The sequence below is a fragment of the Apus apus genome, chromosome 14, assembly GCF_020740795.1.
Source record: "Apus apus isolate bApuApu2 chromosome 14, bApuApu2.pri.cur, whole genome shotgun sequence".
Taxonomy (NCBI): Eukaryota; Metazoa; Chordata; class Aves; order Apodiformes; family Apodidae; genus Apus; species Apus apus.
Window position 1 is genome coordinate 12,858,495 of NC_067295.1, and position 19,006 is coordinate 12,877,500.

Below are 19,006 nucleotides of genomic sequence, written 5' to 3' on the forward strand. Positions count from 1 at the left end.
CTGGATTTGTGGAAGGCATTTGACACTGTCCCTCCCACAACTTCCTGACAAAACATGGATTTGACAGATGGACCACTCGGTGGATAAGTAATTGGCTCAATGGCCACCACTGTGCACTGGAGCCCAGAGGGCCAGTTGTGTTCTGGGCTGCATCCAAAGCCGTTAGGCCAGCAGGGCAAGGGAGGGAATTCTGCACCTCTGCTGTGCTCTGGTGAGACCCCACCTGGAATGCTGCAAACAGCTTTGGAGCTCTCAGCACAGGAAAGACATGGAGCTGTTGGAGAGGGTCCACAAAGATGATCAAAGAGCTGGAGCAACTCTGCTACGAAGACAGGCTGAGAGAGTTGGGCTGTTCAGTCTGGAGAAGAGAAGGCTCTGGGGGAACCTTATAGTGGCCTTCCAGTACCTGAAGGGGCTACAGGAAAGCTGGGGAGGGGGTTTTCAACAGAGAGGGCAGTGGTAAGACAAGGGGTAATGTTTTTAAACTGAAAGAGGGGAGATTTATGTAAGACATGAAGAAGAAATCCTTCACCATTAGGGTTGTAAGGTGCTGGAACAGGTTGCCCAGGGAGGTTGTTGATATCCTCTCCATGGAGGTGTTTAAGGCCAGGTTGGATGAATATGTGCAGCTAGGTATACAGGGAGGTGTCCCTGCTCATAGCTGGGAGGTTGGAACCCGATGGTCCTTAAGGTCCTTTCCTATCTTAACCATTCTAGGACTCATGCTCCAATATTAATACAATGCTGGGAATGAATACAGAATCACAGAATCACAGAATCACAGAATCACAGAATCACAGAATCACAGAATCACAGAATCACAGAATCACAGAATCACAGAATCACAGAATCACAGAATCACAGAATCACAGAATCACAGAATCACAGAATCACAGAATCACAGAATCACAGAATCACAGAATCACAGAATCACAGAATCACAGAATCACAGAATCACAGAATCACAGAATCACACTTCCTATTTTTGGGCATCGATACTTCTGACATATTTGAAACAAAAAATAATGGGGGTGAGGGGGGGAAGGGTGGTGAGCAGCGGGGTTGTTTGCACATTTTTTAGGGGAGGGCAGGACAAAGCCCTACTGCCAGACTCAAAGCTCTGAACTCCCATTCCAGCTCAGGAAACTTGGCCTTCTGCTTTGGGGTCTAAAGTTATTCTTTAGAAAGTCATTCTTAATAGCTCATGAGGTAATAGCTAAATACAAGCGGAACTAACGGTTCTGCATCGCAGAACATTTAAGCTGTAATGTAACAAGCAAGAACATCCTGATGGTTGTTTACCACTGCTGCAAACTGCTGTTATAGTTCCGCAATATATTTCTGAACATTCCCTCTGGTCGGATAAGCACCCTAAACATTCCATTAAAGTTACTGGTCACAGTCACCAATTAAGCTTCTTTACAGAAAATGGAAACTTTTTTTTCAATTTGACAATGTCCAAAATTTAGGCTTGAAGTGTCTACAAGTGATTGTATTTTTCAAGAATATTTATGTTTAAAGCTAACGCTGAGATCTTAAGCAAAACAAAGAAAATAAAAGCTAATGATTCTGTGATCACAAAAGTTAATTTCCTATTTTTAAAAGCTCCAATTCAAATGTGCAAACTGTCAATTTTTAATTTTGGGGATGCGTTTGAATTAGGCCGCACAAGTGCAGCATGCTCAGCCAATACATCTTGGAATTGAATCATGCTTTCTGAAAGCACCGGGCTCACAACTATCTAAGCAGTGCAAACCTCACCAGGATTCTCTACATTTACAAATCCCACACATGATAAAGTACTTAAGATTCACCCCACAAACATTCCTGGAAAAAAAAAGGTGGACATAAACCCTGAGATACAGACACTCTTAACCCCCAGGGGCATCATAAATCCCGTACAGCTCTTCTCCACTGTATTTTAGTGGCTGTGCAAATACTTTTTACCTTCAAATGAAACACGTGCAATGAAACCACAAAGCCTTATTATGAAGTACTGGTCCCTTGCATCACTTCAGACAACTGAAAGTCACAGCAATCCAGAGGGTGCTGATTATTTTTTCCCCTAAACACAGTATGAAGAACTGTGAAGACAAACTGGCTGATGATCCGATAGACTGTTCCTGAATCTCTGAGGCACAGTAACTTAAAGGCCTGTTTTCCTGCTGTGTTGATCAGTCTATCGGAATATGAGGCACTTACACTGTGATGGCTTACATCAAAAGTATATATTTGTGCAACTGCATCATGTTTCCTCATCCACAGTACCTATGTCTGTTGCATAAAAAGGATGATCACCTTCCATCCACAGAGATACAAAGACCCAGATTAGCAAGCACCAAGGAGGGACATCCTTAGCCTGTCCTGGAGCACATCTATGGCCAGACCCTTCAGCCTGTACTGAACTGTTTTTGTAGGAAATGGCTTCTTAATTATAACCCATACATGTCTTCTATTTCTGCTGCTAAATTTAGTTACAATAATATTGGTGGCTAGGTATCCCCTAAAAGATACAAATGTGGGAGGACAAACCCCAGCTACAGCTAGTGAATTAGAAGAGAAATTAAGAGATACTAAAATGTAAACAGCAAGTAGACCAGCAGGTTGGAGGGAATTTTCAAACCTTTTCATCCCTCGGAGGGAGGAGGGGCTATGCACATTTTTCCTCTCTTTCTTCTGAGTGGAAGAACTCCTCTAGGGTTGTTTTCTTGGCAGGCTTGCACTTCTGTTGCTGGCTCTGCTTCACAAATTAGGAGCTTTTCTCCTAATGCAGGGACACAGCTGATCTTCCTTAACACCCTCTTCTCCCACCATGTTCACAGCTTTTTGGTTTTGACTTTACTGCCCTCTCAAACAACTTCAGGGAAGTATAGCCCATTTAATTGGCAGCTCCCAGTAAAAGAAGAAAAAGCCAATTATGTGTTAGTGCTCCAGGTTGTGTGGGTTCTTGAGCCAGACTATCATTTTAAGTTTCTAGTCAAGTGCCAGGTAAATGATGTATCTCCAACTCGCACTCCCCACAATCAAGGCAGGTTTGTTGCAGTAACACTTGTTCACTTCTCCTGCCTCAAAACCAGCAGAGAATTAGCTACTAACTCACTAAGACAACTAAAAACTATTTTAATAACACATACTACAAGAAACAGATACCAAGAACGAGATTCAACATTGGTTGCCTGCCTGGTGTGGCAGCTCTGCTGCACAGCCAGGAAAAGGCCTGAACAAACAACAACACCTCTTTCTCAAAGCTGATCCAAACAAACATCCTCTAACAGGGTCTCACGACTGGACACACTGCACAACAGGGCTGCATGGGGCACAGGTACCACATACCCCTCAAATCCTACTTAAATCCTGGATAAGAGTTGGCTTCATGCCCTGTGCTCCTCACCTCTGCTGTCAAGGCTTAGGCCACAGCCTTATGCTTTCCTGTCAGCTAACCGCGTGTGGACGCACCGCTAGTTTTTAAGGACTAAACGTACATTTATAGCTTCATACACCAGGCCATAGCCTTTTGGCTTGCTGTATCACACCCTTTTCCCCCTCTTTCTCCAAACGAACCTGACACCCACCCCTCTCCAAGGGCTCTGCACCCCAACACAGAGCCGCCTGCCCCCCCATCGCTCTCCCACTGCCCCTCGAAAGGCCCTGGGGGAAGGAAACACAAAATGGCGCCCGAGGCGAGATGAAGCCGCATCACTGAGGAGTTACCGTGCCAGGCAAAGCAGACTTGACGGGGAAAGTTATTTCAGCTTCTTGCCAATTAAAATAAAGTTGGATGGGTGGAACCAAAACAAAAACAATGCCTTGTTCACCCCACTCCCTTTCTTCCCAGGCTCAGCCTCACTCCTTCATCCCCCCTCAAATCCTCCACCTCCACCCTCTTCAGTAACAACTATAATACAGATTTTTTTTTTTTCATCTGCCTTCACAAAAGTCAAAAAATAGAACAAATACGAGCTTGTTTACATTAAGTAACACTCACCCATGCAGTTGTTCTTTTCTTGAGGCACAAACCTCTTCACATCCCGAAGACTCTTCAGCCCCAGAAGAAGGAAACCGCAGCCTGACTCCTGCTGTTTCCTCACACCCGAGGAACGACGGTCCAGCCACACACCACCCTGAGGCACCAAAACACTGCTGCTTGGCCAAAGCTGCTCCTTCATGCCTGGCTCCTCCAAGAAACTTCGCTTTTTTTGAGAGAGATCCACCCGAAAAGCACCTGGGAAGTGAAAAACAGGTGCAGCAACTTCCAGGTTTTTATCTTACTGCCTGCCCAGTAACAAAATGGCCGCAGCTGAGGGACCAGGTGTTTTAATTAATGTAATTGCAAGTGTAGCCATTGAGCTGAACTTCACAGGTGAAGCAAATTATCTGATTTACTGTCTCTAAAATAAAAACAAATAATAATAAAAATACAAACAAGCAAAAAACCCAAAACAAACAAAAAAGAAAAGGAAGGGAAGGAAACCTGTCTATAAAACTAAACTAAACTAAACTAAACTAACAAAAGCAGCTTATTCTGTCTGGGTGATAGCCTGTGGCTACAAATATTTTAACTTATTGCATTTTACATTAATACTTGTCAGTATTTTTATCACGTAACTGAAAACCATGCCCAAAATGTGACACACTAACAAAAACTGTATATACGACAGCTCCTTGAGTATCGGGGACTTGGCTGAAGAGCTTTTAAGAAATATACTTTTTTATAAAGCAGCTGCAGAAAAATCAGCTGGTGACCTGTTCCTGACACACAGTCTGCTGTATTACCCAGCATCATTTAAAGCACCACACGATTGCAATAAGAAAGTGGGGGCCAAGAATATATGACAATACCTACTACTGAAACAGACAAACTGCACAAGAATGACTTTTTAATTTTGTTAATGCTAAGCCCATGAAAAAAAAAAATAGTCTAAGCCTCCCTGCTTTCAAGTTTGAATATTAAGTTTGAATAGGAAGTTTAAACCAGTGAAATGTTCTACTTCTGGGCTGTCTTTTCATTAGCAGTTACTGAACCAGAGGGTGTCTGGGGGAAATTTCTGTCGCAGTGCACACAGGAGTGGAAGCAGCAACACACAGGTGGGTCTTTTCCAAGTGCCCAAGAGCTACACTTTCTGGTAGCAAGACTTCACACTATTTAGGAGGCTGGGCCACGATATGTGCATGCATAGGGTGGAAAGAAGACTGGTTTAACATTTCTTCATTTATAAATTTCATTTTAGGCCTCTCTACAAGAAAAGACATTTTAACCTTTTCTCTTTGAGGCAGGGAGAGGAGAGTTTTGTTGACCTCTTACAGATGCTTCTTTATAGCTTAAGGGCAGCAGCCAGAGGGAGCACCTCTGGGTTATTTTTCCCTAGTTCTTGAAATATCACTGGTGCAAAGGGATTTGGCAAAAGCTTGGAAAAATGTGACATTCACGGAGGTAAAACAAGTGCCACAATAGCAAAGTACATTTTTCTGCTAGAGTTAACAGCAAATATTCTAACCTTTTCTATAATGTCTATGCCAATGAATTATGTTGGTATAGGAGAGGAACGTGTTTTCCTGGAGCCCTCAACTGTGTTGTTGAGCTTAGTGTGGGCCTAATCCTGCTGTTTTTCCATCAACAGAATAACTGTTTTCTGCAAGGGTGCAGGACTGTCTCAGGCCAGATGAAAGAGGAGCTGCTCCGTGTCTCCCACAAAAAAGAGAAACTGCAGCATACCTATATGACTGTAATTTAAAAAAAAATGTTGGTAATTCTTACAATGGTTGTTTTAAATGATCTGTACTGAAGGAGCCAGCAGTGTAGAGATTAAACTGCCTTTACTGGCAAATAGAAATTGTAGATGTTCTGAATGTGCTTCTTAGCTGAAGGGAATGGCTAAACAAACCCAGATTTGTTCATGCGGGAGACCACTTAAAAATGCCAGGTCCTATAGGCAAAGACTCACAGCTAAATAGCACAGAAGCTGTATAAAATTTATTTTGCTGACTCTGTCTGGCCCTTGCTGACTAGATTCAGCTGAGGGTGTGGATGGGGGAAGAGGCCAGCATCTGCATTTGAGGGGAATTAATGAACAGCGATGACAATCTCATAGGCAGTTTTGTTACTTATGAGTTGGAGTATTAGAAACAGTTTAGACCAGCCAAGAGGAATTATTTAAACTGAATTCTTACTAAATTAGGTGCTTAAGAAGTGCAGGGAACGCAGCATGGCAGGAGACCCAGATTCATGCCTGTGATTTCCCTATACCCCCACTTTTTTATTTCTTCATATTTAAAGTGCTTAATTAATCTATACAGAGCTTTTAATACAATACAGTTGATTAACGCTAGTAATTTCAGTGCCTTTTTAATATAACAAATCTCTTCTGAGAAATATTCCCAGTTAATGATCTGTGTCATTTTTTAAAGTTTGCCTTCTAACTAATTTTAGTGGAAATATCATTAAATTCCTCATTATACTCATTTACAGCAAGGACTGAGTTGGGTTTGAGATGTCATGATTTCACCATAATAAAGACCTACAGCTCTCAAAACACACTATTCTTTCTACTTTTGGAGCTCTAATATGAAGTTTTGGAACTAAGTGTAACAACCAAAAAAAGGATGGGGGGGAGAAGAAGGTTTCTATCCCACTTGGAGGCCTGCTGAGCATTGCAGGACAAGGTCTGGGGGGTGCGGGTCCACACAGCTTCTCTCCACACTTCTGCAAAACCTCTGGTTCCTGTCCCAGCCAACTCATCCCGTGGCTCATTTCAGCCCTGATACCACACATCCCAGTCCCCACAAACAGCAGGTGCCTCATCTTGAGGTTGATGGATCGTGCCAAACCTCTGGTGCTGAAATGATGGGGTGAGCATACTGGCATTTCTCTGCCCCACAGCCAAATCATTCATGTCTCCTCTTTCCTTTTCTGCTTGGCACACGGGGCTACATATGCTGTGTCCCATCTCACTAACCAGGGGAGAAGGGTAATTTCTTCAGCATTCCCCATCCAGCTGAGGCTCCTTGCTGTGCTTGTGCCAGCCAGGGGCCATGTGGCACAGGACATCCCTGAGTGCTTCAGCTACAGATCAACACCAGCCCCCCAGCTGCCCAGGAGCCCCACAAGGGCATCGCCCAGCCAGCCCTTGCCCTCATAGCACAGGGCTGAAATCACCCCCCAGCTGAGAGGGCAGGGCAGGGGTGAGGCTGGCAGCCAATTCTGTGTTTTCACTACACACAACTTTAATTATCTGCCTGTCCCCTGTGCTGAGCAAATTTTATCTTCACCATTAGCTCAGAAATAAGGCAACACCCCCATCCCCCTATGTTGCATCCATTTATTCTTCATAGAATCATAGAATGGTTTGGCTTGGCAGGGACCATAAAGATCATCTAGATCCAACCCCCTGTGTGGGCAGGGACATCTCCCACCAGACCAGGTTGCTCCAAGCCCCATCCAACCTGCCCTTCAACACTGCCAGGGATAGGGCAGCCACAGGTTCTCTGGGCAACCTGGGCCACGGTGTCACCACCCTCACAGCAAAGAATTTCTTCCTGATATCTAACCTAGATATCCCCAGTTTTGATCCAATCTCCCTTGTCCTAGCTCTGCATGACCTTGTAAAAAGTCCCTCCTTAACTTTCTTGTATATTTTCCTAATAACATAGTTTTGGCCAGCTCTACTGTAAAGAAACACAATGTAACTGTTTTGTCTCTGCTTTCTAAACAGGAGTGCTGGTGTTTTTATTTCTTTTTGTACACAGAGTATTTTTTTCTCCTCTTGAGCAAAGCAAAATGCATTTCTGAGTGACCTACCCTGGATTTGGTCCTGCTCTGGCAGGGGGATTGGACTTGATGATCTCCAGAGGTCCCTTCCAACCCCTGACATTCTGTGATTCTGTGAAATCCTGGGAGACACATGTGGTTGTGCCTCAGGACCAAGGATGTGTGCAGCGAGGGCAATGGCAAGTGGCAGTGCCAGGATCATGTCTCCCCCACTTGAGAGCTCCACCAGAGCAAAGAGATCAGGGAATTGACCTCAGTAATAGGAACTGCAAAACTGTAACCCAAGCCTGTGGTCCTCCAGGGTGACACAGCTCTTCCTGATGGAAGGTGGAAGGGATTGTTCTGCACAAGCACCTCCCCACCCCAGGGAAGGCATCCACGTCTGCAGGCTCTACCTGCACAGTCCCCTTGGCTTGCTCTAAATTTTATTCAAGGGCTTCTCCTCCCCTCACTCTCTACTTCTGCTTCTTTTTCATTCCTGGCATCTCTGTGGGAGGTCAGTGGACTCCCCCTGATGGGAAGCCAGGCACGGGGTAGGACGAGTTGCTCAGGGTCTGCTTCAGACCACTGTGGAGACACAGAACGTGCCAGCGCAGCCTTCCTTCCCTGGTGCAGGCCAAACTCAGGAGGTCTTGCACCCTGTGTTAAGCAAACCACCTTGGAAATGGAGAGTAATCTGGGCCTGTCCTCAAAAGACACCAGGAACTCCTGTCAAACTGTCAGTGCACGGTGGGGATGCAGAGCTGGGCCCGGGCACAGCTGCGTGACAAGTGTAGCTGTGATGGCCACTACACCATCATCCCCTGAATTATGCATTTCTTTGCATGTAAAATACTAAGCCTATTTATGCATTTTTCCTTTCTGCTTTCCACTTTACTGGACATAGCATGATGTTTTCCCTGTCATTATATTAGACCTTGAATTAAGGCAAGTTCCTTGTTACGGGGTGAGGGTTGGTTGGTTGTGTTTTTTTTTTTAATTGGTACTTTTAAATTCTAGTGAAACAACGAGTAAACAAATAAAAAATTCATTAGAGAGAGGCAGCTCAACTAAGATGAAAGTTTTACAGCATCTAGCTCTGCTTTCAAAAGCAGAAAATCCAGGCACCAGGTCATTAGCACAGTATGCAGCACCACAGAAACGAGGAACATTAGAACTTGTGTCGTTTGTAAGATTTACTAATATTTCAGTGTCTTAACAGCAATGTTTCAGCCTAAAAGCTTCCCAGAAGGCACTTAAACATTTAAAATACCAGATCCAAATGGCTATGGATGCATTTACTCATTACAAGCATATTTAAAACTGTGCATTTGGGCTGGCTTGTGACAACTTTGGGGCTACTGTGGGGAAGGCAGGGGGAGGGCACGAAGAATACACAGTCCTCAGTTGCCCCTTGGCAAGAGCAGCCCGAGTGGGGCTGCTGGGGAGCACGTGTGGAGCTGCCCGAGGGGCTCAGGGGAGTCGTTGCATGTCCAGATTACATTTTAGTGTTTGACTGTGAAGATTCCCCTGAAGAAGCTAGGGCTGATTATGATCCTAGCTTGATAGCTTTGCTTCTTTGAACATGTCAAGTCAATTTCATGCTGAATAAGGAGAAAACTTATGCCTGTCACGGTGCTGTATATCAGTCAGGGGCTAAGAACAAAGGCTTTAAAACCCAACTGACTGGGTTTGCAGCGTGGCTTGGCTACAAAAGTGAAATACAAGTGCTTTTGTGCCCATTACCACATAAAATGGCTTTGCATTATGCTCCTCAGATGTGGTCCAGGGACTCTCTGGGAAGAATGGCTCTGAGAGTGTGTTGGGGGCTGCTCTTCTGTGTGGCCATCCCCTTTTCCCAGGTCTTTGTTTCTTCAAGAAACAGAGCTACTGTACATAGTTACCAATGAGCCCAGAGAGACTGTGCCCCTTTAAAATCAGTTTAATATATTGAGAGACCATGAATCTCTGGGGGTTTTATTTGGTCTTTCCTGCCCTTCTCCTCGCCCCAGATCCAGACTCTGTTGTGCTTTTTAAATCCTTACTTGCTGTTTGATCTCAAGCTCCTCCAATTTAATATTTGGACTTGTAAAAATAGTCTTAAAAAAGAAAAACAACAACAAACTCCACTGAATTGAGTTATTTAAGCAAACTGCTTCTTCTGGATCAAACATAAAAATAAGGTCTCAGAAAACCTTCATAAACTGCACCACAGGAATGTAATTACTGCTGAGAACAGTGCAATCACAGTTGCTATCTTTTAGAAGTCTCTTTTAAAACTTTACTAATATTTCCAGTAAAGCCATTTGAGTTACAAGCAACTCCACATGTAACAGCAAGTCTCAGAGGCTTTGCAAATACCCATCATAAGGAAGTTTCCCAAATCTCTGTGCTCACCATCTTGAGGTTTTTTTATTTTTAAGCCAAATTTAGCTATTTAATACATTACTGCTCTCCATTCATCAGCAGGAGTCGTCATCTCAGTTCTTTTCCAGTGCAAGATTCCGGGTTAACCCCGGGGAGGCTGGAGAATTTCTGGGGTGGGATTAATTGGTACTAATCTGCAACTTCCCAAAACCCGTTTGCCATCAAAACTCAGGCTTCCCTCCTGCTGTGTGCCCAGAGGCGGGAGAGGAGCACAGCTGCAGATTCTCCTGCTTTGGTGGGATTTTCAACCAAAAATTAAACAACTCCAGGGACTTAAAAACTTGTTTTCCAACAATGAAACGGCACAATGTTTGTTCTATGGCTTCTTATGTCAATTGAATATGATGGGCAAGGATAAAAATAAAGCTAGCCTCTGGCACCTGAAAAATAATACAGAGCTGTCCCAAACCAGCCTTTTACTGGGTTTATTCTAGTAATCCTGAAATTCTGTCTCTCTAGTAAAAAAAACCAACAAACCTCTTATTTCGAAAAAAGTATCAGTTTGATTTTAGACATCCATTCCTGACTGTACAGAAAACGAGACACCTTAGATGTTTATATGCTCTGGGCTGAGCCCTGCAAAAAAGACCCCACTCCCCAGTAAAATTTAAGCCATTGTCTCTGCTCTGATTAAAATACACTATTGCTAGCCTTGCATGCAATTATACAGAAGATAATTGAAAAGTTTCTCTTTTAATGCAGTTTGTTTTTCTGCAGAATGATCACAAGCACCAGAGACTTTATTCTTTTTCTTTTAGCTGCCTTAACGTTATGTAAAGTTGTTAGGATCTGCTCACTCAGCAACATTCTCTCCACATACCTGCATAACTACCTAAACTTTTCTCTTTTTTTTCTCCCTCTCTCTCTTTCTCTTTCTCTCTTTTTTGACTGTTTTTGGTTTTTTTGTTTCCTTGTTTTGTTTGTTTGGGTGTTTGTTTGTTTGGTTTTGGGGGGCTTTTTCTTTGGTTGTTGGTTTGTTTGGACTTTAGGGCTGGTTTTTTCTGTGTGTTTTTTGTTAAATCTTTACATGTAATTCTGGCAATAAATAGGAATAGCAATGAAGTAATCCAGATTACTTGACAAACAGCACAGTGCATCTTCTACTTCTTGCAGTACAGCTTGTCCACTAAAGAGGAAGAGCAAAGGAAAATAAATTTGGGAGCAAAATCAGCAACGTCAGTATGTGAGCATTCCTTGACCAATATGCAGGAGGGAGATATTAATGCAAAAAGCTACAGTGAGGCTTAGCATGAGAGTCTTGTTGGTGCTTGAGAAAATGAGGAGTAACCTGCTTGAGCAAGGTGACAAAATAAGCAGTTGTGTCCTTTCTGATTCTCAGAAGGGTAAGAAATCACCAAGTGTGAAAGCAACTGGCTGTTTTTGCATGGTGTAAAATATAGTCGTTATATGCAAGGCAATGGTTGCTTTTCAGAAAATAAGAAAAAGAAACAACATTTAAGGTCTAGGACATTTCAAGCAGAATTTATTTATTGTCAGCTGCTTCCACCAACTCAGAGGGTGGCTGTTGCTCTAGAAATTAAACAGATTGTTAAATCATCACCAAAAAAATGAATATGATACTAGTATGTAAAACAAATCTTTATTTAATACATTTCTTAGGAATGATCTGGTTAGTAGAAGTTCAAGGTTTTAATTTTTGTTTCATCTAAATTGTTAAAAAAAAAAAAATAATCCCTGCTCCACGTTATCTCTTTTAATTATCAATAAAATGAAGTTTTAAGTTTATGCATGAAGTTGGAAGGGACAAGAACTTTGAAACTGGCAGAAAAAGTGCAGAAGTCTCATGGTTGAAAAGGATCTTAGGAATGTCCTTTGTCAAAGATCTAGGCAAATGCATCTACCAAAGTTGGACTGTACCTTTTCAGGTGCCTCCCGTCCCTTAAAACCCTGAGTGTGTTCTATACCAAACCACTTGAAAACACCAGAAGATCCACATTACAACAAGGCAATCAGAATTTGGGGAGTTCCAAATAATCCTGCCTGAAGCTTCCTGTGTGATGAAAATGGTCTAAAATCTCCCCCTAGATTTGGGCAGATCAATGCTAACCATGGTGTTTGATGGTACCTAATTCCTTCTGACCTTCAGTAAGAGTACAACAATACTTGATTTTTGCTTTCACAGATCTCCAGTCATCTGACAATAAATCATTTTACTGGGGATTTGCTTCTCAGGGTGTTTCAATAATAACATTCTGTTTTCCTGGCCCTTATCTTATGACGGGGCTCCCCACAGGTGTAACATCCTACATAGCAGGGCCAGGATCAGGCTGACTAGATGACAAAGAGATGGACAACTGAATGAGAGCACAAATGCATGTGTATTTCCATTATTTCAGCACTGGGCAAAAGGATTTCTCTATTGACTTCCCTTCAAAGCCACCGAGAATAAAGCTATAAAAGAAGATTATCAAAAAGTAGGCCATGTTGCTCTGCTTATCATATTCATGTTGCCACTTCTCATTTTCCAGAGGTAAGAGATTTCAGCCTGGATTCAGAGTGGATGACTGGTACAGCAGGCTGTGGTGATGCACACCTCCTCTTCATCTCAGAGCACAAATTACATCTTCGCCCACCGAGGGATATAGATATTCTTATCATAGGGAACAGATATTAGGGGACAAAGTTGGCTGAAGACAGAGAACAACGTCACATTTTTATAGCATGGACTAACAGTGGGTCATGTTTAAAATATTAAAAAATTAAAAGCAGACTCTAGAGACATCCCATAGGAATGTCTCATCTCTACAGCAGAATTTACCACTTTAGCAACATGCATAGTTCTCTCTTTATTCTCAATATACGAGAACTGCCAATAAAAGCTCCTTTTCAGCAGCTTTTCCCCTCTTACTTGATGTTTTCTTGGGTTTTTTTCCCTGAAAAGCTTTGTTTGCTTTTAAACTGTGGAGCAACAGGGGTTCCAGATCTTTCAAGCCTGTGATGACACCTCAGTTACACAGTTTATCATCTGAATCTGCAAATTAACAACGTCTTATCCCCAGGCCATCACTTTTCTCAAACAATGGGATGTTGGATCATTGGTCTTCTGAGTCCAAGAAGATGTGAAACAGAGCTTCTCAAAGAATAAAGGTGAGGATAACAGAGGCAGAGCTGCAAGTGCAACTGCTCACTTCACAAAAAAAGGTGGCAATTCTGTGGGTGGCAAAATCAAACAGAGGTGGGAGTGTTATAGCCATGATTTTCCATGCTTCCTCAAGCACTGCACAGCTGAGATTCTCAGCTCTCATTTCAACATTTGACAGAATTTTTTAGAAATCAGGCATCTCACAAACTCAAATTCCATTTTAATACCCCTGGTAAAGCCTCCAAAGCCTCCCTCCTAGTAATAATTTTCTGCTTTCTGCTTTATAAACCACCAGAAAATCCATATAGTTCATGTTAATTCTGTTGCAAATGCCTTCAATTTAATATCTTCTTAGTATAACTGTGTTACAAGTTTCCAGCCTTAGAAATTCTTGTTTTGGAGACCTACTCCAAAGGGGAGGTTTAAATCTTGGGTTAAAACAAAGATTTGCTCTGCTGGCAGTTAGTGTGGAGATCAAGACAATGGACTCCTCTTTTCCACAATGGAAGTGCAACTCAGTTTCTAATTTAATCGCTCTCGTGATCCCTTCCCATCACTCGCTTTCCATTGTTATGCAAGAACCTCCTTTTGTTAGAAAGCAACAACACACAAGGTTAAACTGTGTCCCTTGCTGGTGGTCGGGGAGTTTGTGGCCTCTCTCTGACACCCATGCACATGACAAAGTTCAAAAGCATTCTTAACCTTCCTTTGGACAGGAATCAAACTCCTGAATAAATCAAGAATTACTTCTAGTGGAAGACTTTTCCCTAAATTACATTTATGCAACTTGTTATTACATTTCACATAGAGTATCAGAGAGGATTACAGGGAACAGGATAGCACCTATGGTAGGTATCTATTTCCCATAGAAGCCATTAGGGCAAGTTTATTAGCCCATCGTGGTTGTAAATAATGAATTCAATTCGATATTTTGGGGTTACCTGGGGTTTAAATTGGTACTGATCTTGGTCTAATGTTTCCAATTTCAGGAATTGAAACACATTACTATTGCCTTTGCCAGCATGCAAAATGTTAATCTCGATAGATTTCATTAATCTTTATAGAGAGCACTTTTTGCTCCACTTATATTTCAGGATCTTAAATCCTCAACAGAAGGATGCTTTAGCTCTTTATATTGAGAACACTGCACATTTATTTTAATTGGATAACTGAGCTTTTCTGCTTACTGAGCTGTCTGCCTGACATTTGCAAAATGCAGCTTTTTTTTTTCTCCAACATAACCTAACTGTTCATTTTTATAAGACCTGTCATCCAAAAAGCAGAACCTAATCCTTAATTAGTTGTCATATTTGTTTAGATGTTATACATAATCCATTGGATTGAACTGTTTGCTTTACTGTCCTTTCATAATGTCCATTAAATGAATACTTTTGCACTCACTTATGTTTTATTTAACAGTTTTCCTATGTACTGAACTCCTGACTTTTGCTAACCAGTGTGATGACTGCACTGGTGAGGCTTGCAGGCTGCCTGGGGAAATCAAAGCTATCAGGAACAAACTCCACCGAGCCCTGAGCAGTGCTGAGCAGCAGACTGGAGGGCTCTGAAGTATCTTCAACACCATGAGCTTTACTCCAGTTTGGATTTTCAACTGTAAATCTCTTTGGGAATCAAGAACCTGCAGCAAACCAGCCTGTCTCATGGGAAAGAGAAGGGACACTTAACTGTCCTCCCATCCCTGTTAAGCAAGGCACAGGGTCACAGAGGCATCTTGTCACTCTGATTGGTGTGGAACAAGGGCTGGAAGCCAGGGCAGAGTCCAAGCCAGCAAACTACTGAACAAGTGTTTCTCAGTGACTAATTAAGTAAAATAGAAGGTCTATGCAAGAGAACATGTCTATGAGAACATGTCTATGAGAACAACTTGACCCAATACACACAGGGCAGCAACATATGGAAAAAAAACTACTTTCCTGTATTAAGTTGAGCCAAGAGAAGATTTCAAAAGCAACTCCCAGATACATCTGTGAATACTTTGTGGTTTGAGTGGGCATGACAATCACCTCTGCCTCACCTTCCACTTAAAACTCTCATTCTTAGTATCCCTACTAACTGGGTACTGCAAATCTCTTAAACCAAGGTAACCTACCTTCAGAACCCTGGTAAGATACTAGGTAGGAACCCAAAAATTTTGACAGCATCTACTCTATAGAACTGAACAACAGCTGAACAGGAGCTCTTGACCCTGAATGCTGCCTGACTGGACACCTAAAATGACACTGATGTTTCCAGTCCCTTCATGGATATAATCTGAAGTGTCTGCTTTTCCCAGGTGGATAATCTGCATGTTTCTTTGCTCAGTGTGTAGCAGGAGTTCCAGCCTAGCCAGCTACAGCCACTGGGGAAATGCTCAGGTACCCACAGCACTGGCTCACCTCACTGCCCCAGCTTTACATCCATCCTCTGTTTGTGTGGGTACAGGAAATGTACCCACAAAAATACCAACCAGTATGAAATAAAAACCTCTCTTTTCTGGGTGAAGAAAATTAGGACCAGCTCTTGGATCAAGGAGTACTTTTAATATTTTTCCTCTCCATGCTAATCTCAGTCTCACCTCATACAAAGACTCAAGTGGATTATATACTGGCATGTACTGCCTAGATTCTTTTCTGGTCCTAGTCTGCCCATTGTGCTCTTCATGAAGACAATTCTTGGTATGCAGAGAACTAAGGAAGTGCTGGAGAGATATAAAAGGTGCTGGAGAACAAACTCCCTTCCAGACAAAAAGCAGACATCTCCAGTGATACATGAATCAAGCTACGTGTCGGAAGACTCAAGTTCTAGTCTGGAAAGACGTGGCATAAAGGTCATGTCATAGTGCAAGGTGAAGCCTATGCCCTGTGGGAATAAATGAAGCATTATGATAAACTTTTCTAATACTGGTAAAATGACTGGTTTTGATGACACTTTCAGAAATTCTTCAAAGGCTTCCTAAAATCAGTGTATCCCTTCTGATCTCACCTCCCACTCTTATCTTCTCTTCCCACTGAAACAAGGTTGCTTTTTAGTTTTTTTTCTTCTTCTTCTTTTTTTTTTCCTCCCCTCCTCTCCACCTACCAAAATTATGATATTTCAGCTCCACTGTAGGCAGGAAATAATTTGAACAGCCTTTTTTCATCACACATCTGTACTGTAAAACTGAAAAACCGGTGGTAATAAGAACATGTCACACTTGTAAAAAATCACTTGAGGTAAGAAACTGCAATACAGCACAACAGCAACTCAAGACAAGGTTCCAAAAAAGTTAAAGAAAATTAAATTGTAGTTAAAAAACATTTCACCCAATAGAAAGATAATAAACAACCTGGATGCCTTTAAAGATGCCCAAGGACAGAGTAGTACAGCTCACGGTATACAGGGACAGGTCTATGATTTCCTGAAGAGATTCAATTCAATCTTTGCAATACAATATGCTAAAATTAACACAGCATTAGAACTGAAAATAATTATAAAAATTAGCCTGAAAATCTCACTGGATTTTCCTTTTTCTTGTGGTTACACATCATGCTTTACTTATTTTCTGGCAAATAGTTCAATAAATACAAACTTCTTATTACTTTAGCACATGTTGTCTAGTTGGCCAAGAAAGGAAGCACTACTGCATTAAATCATAAATAGTTACATCAGACCACAGGCAGATTAATCCAATCACATGAAAATCATATGGTGTTTTGGGTTCTGTTTGTGTGTGTGTGTGCATCTGTGCCCCACTCCTGTTCAGCTAATTCAGATGCTTCTCACTTCCCTCGATCCCTACCTGTGTTACTCCATCCAGCCACCAAAGGAGACACCATCACCATGCAGGGTGTGGAGGATAGTACACTTGAACATTGAGTGCTCACGTATCATAGAAAGATATAAAGTAAGCATGGCATAATACCTCCCCACCCTTCCAAACATCAAGGTTTCTTCTGTGTACCTTCCCAGAACGATCTGAGCATGTTTTAGAGTAAACTGCTGCTGAACTCCAAAACACACACTATTTAATCCTTCTCCTCCTCTGCTAAATTACCGTATAAGAGGAACTCAGGTAGAAAACTCATAGAATTAGTTGGCATGCATGTGACATGATTAATGGCACATTAACTTATCAGCCCCATCATGACCTTCCCCACTGATGGGTAAGTCTGGGCTATGACCACAGAATGGCCTTTCCTATGACTTGGATGACAAACCCAGGAGTGACAAGAAGGAGCTTTCCAGAACCGAGTTACCTTTCCTTCCTCCCCTGTAACCTGAAGGTGCACAGAAGCAGCAGGTGTCCATGCCAAGGAGAGCTCAGCAGCAGGCTGACTCCCCCCACCAGCAGAGCAGACTGGGCACAGGCCTGGCCCTCCCCTGGGTTGGGCTCCCCGAGCAGCACTGGCTGAGCAGCTACAGCCACCTTCCCTCTCAGGGGTCAGGTCACTTCAGTGGTATTTTTGTGATCCTCTTTGATGAAACAGCCTGTTTAAAGGCAGTCACTGGGGAAGATGCCTTTCTTTTCCTTCCTACGGGCAAAACCCAATTCTTCCTCATGCATCATGCAGTGTTGCCTGAAAGATACACCCGATACTGGATGAAACTTGCCTTTTGGGATGCAAACCTTCATTGCTCTGGCCTCTGGCTCTAAAGCAGCAGCAGCCAAGGGCCCTGGTGCTGAGGCTGTTGCCCCCTCCTGTACACACAGAGCCCCTGCCCAGCAGCCCCCTCCCTGCCCAGGCCTGGTGGGAGGCAGGCTGGAACCTCACTCAGTGGGCTCCAGCCACCCCAGCTCAGCACCCAAACCTGCACCCTGACCCCAGGCCACCTCCTGGGAGAGCAGTGTGGGCAGGACAGCTGGTGCAGCCACAGACAGCACTTCCACCAACACGAGGGAAGAGGAAAGCAAAATGACTTTGAACACCAACATATTTTTACCTTTTCAGACTAAGCTTTTATTTTGATATTACAAACCATTTTTCTTTATTCACAAATCACGGTTGTGATATAAACACTAATTTCTAAAGACATATACACATTTTCTGGGTTTGTAGGGTGTTGTTTTTTGTTTTGGTTTTTTTTTTTGTTTGATTTTGTTTTTTTTAAATCTGTTTAGAAGTCACTATATTCCACATATGGTAGTAATAATTTTTTTTCATAAGTCATATTATCAGTAGTTATTTATATAACTGAAAACATTCCCAATATATATTGTAAAAAAATTTCAAATGCTTTTCTTACATAACTATTTCAGACATACATTTTAAAATGACTACTAGAAGTACTGTAGGAGCTTTATAAACAAAATATTTTCTAATATGGGCTGCACCCTCAACCTTTCAAGATTATTTTAATAGACTAAAATGCCACATAATCATTTGGAGAGTGGGAGTTGTAAAGCCATCTCATGAAAATTAAAATTGCAAATAAATTTGTTATTCCCCACATTAGACATTTTGTGTGTGCAAGTCCAAAAAAGATGTATGCTCCACACTTGGAAGCCTAACATTTGGTAAACATTTTTTCAAGTTGCTTTTATCGTGGTGTTTAAATGAAATATACTGCTATTATTATTTTTTTTAGTATTTTTTTTTTATAGAAGGCTTGTCTTGTATATGCTATATAATAAATATGGGGATTGAACTCTTAATAAATTTCAGTTCATTCCCTCACCAGTATAAATATATGTTACTGCCCCATTTTTCATTGATTAATATATAGTCTCTTTCTCTCTCTGTTTCAATTTTAAA